We start from the raw sequence: 6,076 nt of genomic DNA, 5'->3' as shown, positions 1-6,076 counted from the left end.
ATCCAATCTATCTGTGTCCTCTGGTCCTAGACTCCCCCACTGCAGGAAACATCCTCTCCACATCCACTCTATCTGTGCCTTCTGGTCCTAGACTCTCCCACTATAGGAAACATCCTCTCCACATCCACTCTATCTGTGTCCTCTGGTCCTAGACTCCCCCACTGCAGGAAACATCCTCTCCACATCTACTCCATCTGTGTACTCTGGTCCTAGACTCCCCCACTGCAGGAAACATCCTCTCCACATCCACTCTATCTCTGTCCTCTGGTCCTAGACTCCCTACTATAGGAAACATCCTCTCCACATCCACTCTATCTGTGTCCTCTGGTCCTAGACTCCCCCACTATAGGAAACATCCTCTCCACATCCACTCTATCTGTGTCCTCTGGTCCTAGATTCCCCCACTATAGGAAACATCCTCTCCACATCCACTCTATCTGTGTCCTCTGGTCCTAGACTCCCCCACTATAGGAAACATCCTCTCCACATCCACTCTATCTGTGTCCTCTGGTCCTAGACTCCACCACTATAGGAAACATCCTCTCCACATCCACTCTATCTGCGTCCTCTGGTCCTAGACTCCCCCACTATAGGAAACATCCTCTCCACATCCACTCTATCTGCGTCCTCTGGTCCTAGACTCCCCCACTATAGGAAACATCCTCTCCACATCCACTCTATCTCTGCCCTCTGGTCCTAGACTCCACCACTATAGGAAACATCCTCTCCACATCCACTCTATCAGTGCCCTCTGGTCCCAGACTCCCCCACTATAGGAAACATCCTCTCCACATCCACTCTATCTAGGCCTTTTAATAGGCAGAAGGTTTCAATGAGAAACTTTCTAAACTCCAGTGAAAAGCAGGTCCAGAGCCATCAATTATATTTCATTCCTGTGATCTCTCTGTGAACCTCCTCTGGACCCTCTGCAATACCAGCACATTTTCTTCTTAGATAAGGGGCCCACAATACTTCAAATGTGGCCTGATAAAGCCCCAGCATTACATCCTTGCTTTTATATTCTAGTCCACTCATAATGAACGCCAACATTGCATTTGCCTTCTTTACTACTGACTTAGTATTGACACTATATACACTATATATTTACAATACACTTAGTATTGGCACATTCCCTGAATATACTGGAGAACTTTGATTTGAAGGCCACTTGTACAGATGAGTCATCGAGGGTAGAGTAACGACGGAATGCAGAATGAAGTGTCGCAGCGACAGAGAAAGGGCAGTGCAGGGAGCCGATAAGGTCAAGGGCCACGATGAGGACTGCGAGGTCAAAGGCGACCCACACAAAGTGCTGGAGGAACTCAGCGGGTCAGGCGGCACCTGTAGGAAAGAGTAAACAGCCGGCGTTTCGGGGTGAGGCCCCTCCGTCAGGACTGGAAAGGAAGCGGGAGGGGGGGAGTGTTAAGATAAGAAGGCGGGGAGGGGGGAGGAAGAAGTACAAGGCGGTCGGTGATAGGTGGAACCAGGAGAGGGGGAAGGGAGTGGAAGAGAAGGGGGAAATCTGATAGGAGAGGTCAGAAGACCGTGGAGGAAAGGGAAGGGGGAGGAGCACCAGAGGGAGGTGATGGGTAGGCAAGAAGAGAAGATGAGAGAGCAAGGGTGAGTTCCAGGGCCCTGAGGTAATGTTACAGCCATAGAAGACCCTGGTCAGACCCCACTTTGAGTACCGTGTTTAGTTCTGGTCACCTCACTACAGGAAGGATGTGGACACTATAGAGAGGGTGCAGAGGAGATTTACAATGATGTTGCCTGGATTGGAGAGCGTGCCTGATGAGAATAGGTTGAGCGAACTCGGCCTTTTCTCCTTGGAGCGACCGAGGATGAAGAGGTGACCTGATAGAGGCATTGATAACGAGAGGTATTGATCGTGTGGATAGCCAGAGGCTTTTTCCCCGGGGCTGAAATGGCTAACAGGAGGGGGTTTCGTTTTAAGGTGCTTGGAAGTAGGTACAAGGGGGATGTCAGAGGTAAGTTTTTCACACAGAGACTGGTGAGTGCGTGGAATGCACTGCCGGCGATGATGGTAGAGTTGGATGCAATAGGGTCTTTTAATAGACTCTCAGATAGGTACACAGAGCTTAGAAAAATAGAAAGCTACGCAGTAGGGAAATTCTAGGCAGTTTCTAGAGTAGGTTACATGGTCCACTCAATATTGTGGTCCAAAGGGCCTGTAATGTGCTGTTGATGTTTCTAACACCACTAGTCAGGGTACGTCAGCCAGAATAATAACCTTCCACGCTTACTCAACACCTTCTGTGGGAAAGGAAATTCTGAATCCAATCTTCCTGTTTTCCCTAGATCCCTTGTTCTTCTGAATCAACTCAACCATGAGGGACCTTGTCAAGCACCTCACTGAAATCTATGTAGATAACATCTACTATCGCGCCCGCATCAAGCCTCCTCAAAAAGACTTGATCAAGTGTGTAAGGCACGACCTGCCCCGCACAACGCCGTCCTGACTGTCCCTAAGCAGGTCACGTCTTTCCACATGTGCATCAAAACTATCCCTCAGTATCCTCTCCAATAGCCTCCCTACCACTCATCGTGGGCAGAAGGGCCTGTAGTGTGCTGTAGATTTCTATGAAACAGGAATGGGAATGGTGAAGGGGGGGGGTTGCGATTACCAGAAGTTTAAAATTCCACCCTATCATATAGAGGTCCGTTTGAGGGTCAGGTAACAGCAGGGTAGAGGCTGCCCTTGGGCCTGGTGGAATGTACTTTCAGGCGTTTGTATCTTCTGCCCGATGGGAGAAAGGAGAATGTATGGGGTGGGTGGGGTCTTCGTTTATGCTGGCTGCTTTACCGAAGACAGCTTCTATTCCCCTGTAGCCAGGCTCTCCAATCTATGTGGCATAAATCTCTCCAATCTATGTGGCCCTTGCATCTCACAGCCTGCCTGCTCTGCGCTTTCTCTGTCTCTGTCTCTTAATGGTCTATCATTAAGGGTTCTCCCTATCCGGGACGAGCCCTCTTCTCATTCTACCATCAGGAGGTACAGGAGCCTGAAGGCACAGAGATTCCGGAACAGCTTCTTCCCCTCCGCCATCCGATTTCTGAACGGACATCGAACCCATGAACACTGTTCTGCTCAATTTTTGCACTGTATATATAACTTATAACAATTTTACGACTTGCACTGCACCGCCAAACAACAAATCTCACGACACAAGTCAAGTTCAAAGTTGTAAGTTCACTTATTATCAAACCACCTGTACGTTATACAACCTCGAGATTCGTCTGCTTCGGGTCAGCCACAAAATGAGAAACCGGAAAGAAAGCCATAAAAAGACCGACAAACACCCAATGTGCTGGGGCTGGGGTGGGGAAGGATCAAACCGTGCAAACAATAAAAGCAGATAGCATTTAGAACGAAAGTGAGTCCTCAGAGACGAAGGCCCCAGCAAGCCTTACAGCCTCAGCGCTGTGTGGAGTGGAGTAAACGTGGTGGAAACCGGCCTGACGCGCGCCTCTGGTCCTGAAACCCCGTCGTTCTGCCTTTTCAAACCATTCCGGCCCGGTGTTTAAATCGTCCAAGTGTCGGGTCACTCCTCACTCTGAGGCCTGGGCCCCGTCACCCTCACCCTGCCCCCGTAGCTCGGCCCTGTCCGCAAAAATCAGCCTGGTGCTCGGGTCGATCGAATCTCCCTTCTCAGTTCAGGTGGACGGGCCCCGAATTTGCCTCTCCTCTGCCTTTTGTTCCTCTCCGCTCGCCCCCGACTTCGCCTCAACCTCGCGCCCGCACGCTCCGACCCTCGACTCAGCCTCACCTTCGCACGCCCCTCCATTGTTTACGGCGATCGATTACCACAGGTTATTTTACAGAAAGAGTGCTGATAATAAAGTATTTAGTTGTATTTCTTGTTTTGTTAGCCAGCCAGCAAGCTGCCGCTTGCCCTCAGCAGGGCTGTCTCAGCCCCAGTCTCCTGCCATCTCCCCGCATCCCTTCATGCCCTGACCGATCAAGAATCTATCAACCTCTGCCTTAAATATACGTAAAGTCTTGGCTCCACAGCTGCCTGTGGCAACGAATTCCACAGATTCACCACTCTCTGGCTAAAGAAATTCCTCCTCATCTCCGTTCTAAAAGGACACCCATCTATTCTGAGGCGGTGTCCTCTGGTCTTAGCATAGGAAACATCTTCTCCACATCCACTCTATGAAGGCCTTTCACCATGCGATAGATTTCAATGAGGTCACCCCTCATTGTTCTGAATTCTGGTGAATACAGGCCCAGAGCCATCGAACGCTCTTCATATGACAAGCTGTTCAATCCTGGAATCATTTTTTGTGAACCTCCTTCGAACCCTCTCCAGTTCCAGCGCATCCTTTTCAAGAGGCCCCAACACTCGCCTGTGCTTTATAAAGTCTCAACATTACATCTGTGCTTTTATATTCTAATCCTCTCGAAATGAATGCTAACATTGCATTTGCCTTCCTCACCACAGACCCAACCTGCAAATTAACCTTTAGGGAATCCCACACAAGGACTCCCAAGCCCCTTTGCGCCTCAGTTTTTTGAATTTTCTCTCCATTTAGATAATAGTCTATGTTTTCATTTCTTCTACCAAAGTGCATGACCAAACACCTCCCAACACTGAATTAAGAATTGAAAATACACGTGGACTAAGGTGTTTACTGTCCTGTGCTATCACCAGTGGGATCATCCGTTGATCTGCCACCTGTCCTCAGGAGTTTCAGCCCGTTTATGATCAAGACTCTCTCGAGGTGGTGGGCCAGCAGTGCTAAAGCACCCCCTCCCACTGATGAACTTAAAAACTTGGCATCTGCCTCTATCAGAGTTGCTGGTCGCTTCCAGCCAACAGATAGTCTACTCTTCAGGTATCTATGCAGCTACTGAAGAGTTTACAAAAGATGGATACACTGTCCGACTATCTGCCCCTCTGGACGTACTTAGTCCACACCCGTGATGATCCTGCCTCTGCTGCCTCAGTTACAGCCCTGCTGGTTGACTTGATCTCTCTTCTAGTGGAGCCAAGGTCACGCAGCTACTTCTGGAAAGTGAACGCAATAAAGCCACGGCATCCTACTTCGAATGGATAGCATGAGACCTTCCACCCTCTGTCTCTGCACTCTGATCTTAATTCTGCATACTCATTTAACTTGCGCTCATGGGCTTCATCGATGTTGTCTTCCCAGGGGACTGTGAGTTCACCAATAACCACTTCTTTACTGGTGTCAGACCAGACGATTATATCTGGACGCAATGTTAAGATATTGACATAAAGACCTTTTATGTCAATTGATATTGACTAAAGACCTTTCCCATCCAGGTCGGCCTTGACACACCAATCGTTGGCTGAAGGAAGTATGAGTATTCCTTCTGCCATTTCTTTGCCCATTCTCCTAATCTGTCTTAAGTCCTTCTGTAGCCTCTCTGCTCCCTCGACATGACCTGCCTCTCCACCTATCCTCATATCGTCTGCAAACTTTGCAACAGCCATCATTTCCATCATCCAAATCATTGACATACAACGTAAAAAGAATCGGTCCCAGCACAAACCCCTGTGGAACACCACTAGTCACCGTAACCAACCAGAAAAGGCTCCCTTTAATCCCACTCTGCCTCCTGCCAATGCTCCAACCATGCTATAGTACCTTTCCTGTAATACTGTAGGCTCAGAACTCGTTAAGAAGCCTCACGTGTGGAAAATCCACGTTCACAACAACACCGATTCTCCTTTGTCCATCCTGCTTGATATTTCTTCAAAGAATTCCAACAGATTTGTCAGGCAAGATTTTCCCTTGAGGAAACCACGCTGACTATTGCTTATTTTATCATGTGCCTCCAAGTACCCTGAGACCTCATCCTTAGTTATCACATGTCAGTGAAAATAAACCTGATTCTTATCTGTCTGAATGGCACACAAACAAGAGCTTCTCAAAGCATCTCAGTGTAAATTCTAATAATAAACCAGTTAGGGGGCATGCGGGGAGCTAGCTTCCAATCAGACCAAGCTCCAGTCAGTTCTGAGGATGGGATTAGCCACCTAAGAAAGTTCCAGGCTTCACTCGGGCCTAGTCCAACTAGGCCTCA

This window comes from Hemitrygon akajei, chromosome 28 (assembly GCF_048418815.1).
Source record: "Hemitrygon akajei chromosome 28, sHemAka1.3, whole genome shotgun sequence".
Lineage (NCBI taxonomy): Eukaryota > Metazoa > Chordata > Chondrichthyes > Myliobatiformes > Dasyatidae > Hemitrygon > Hemitrygon akajei.
The sequence above is the reverse complement of the archived record's forward strand: the minus strand, read 5'-3'. Positions refer to the sequence as shown.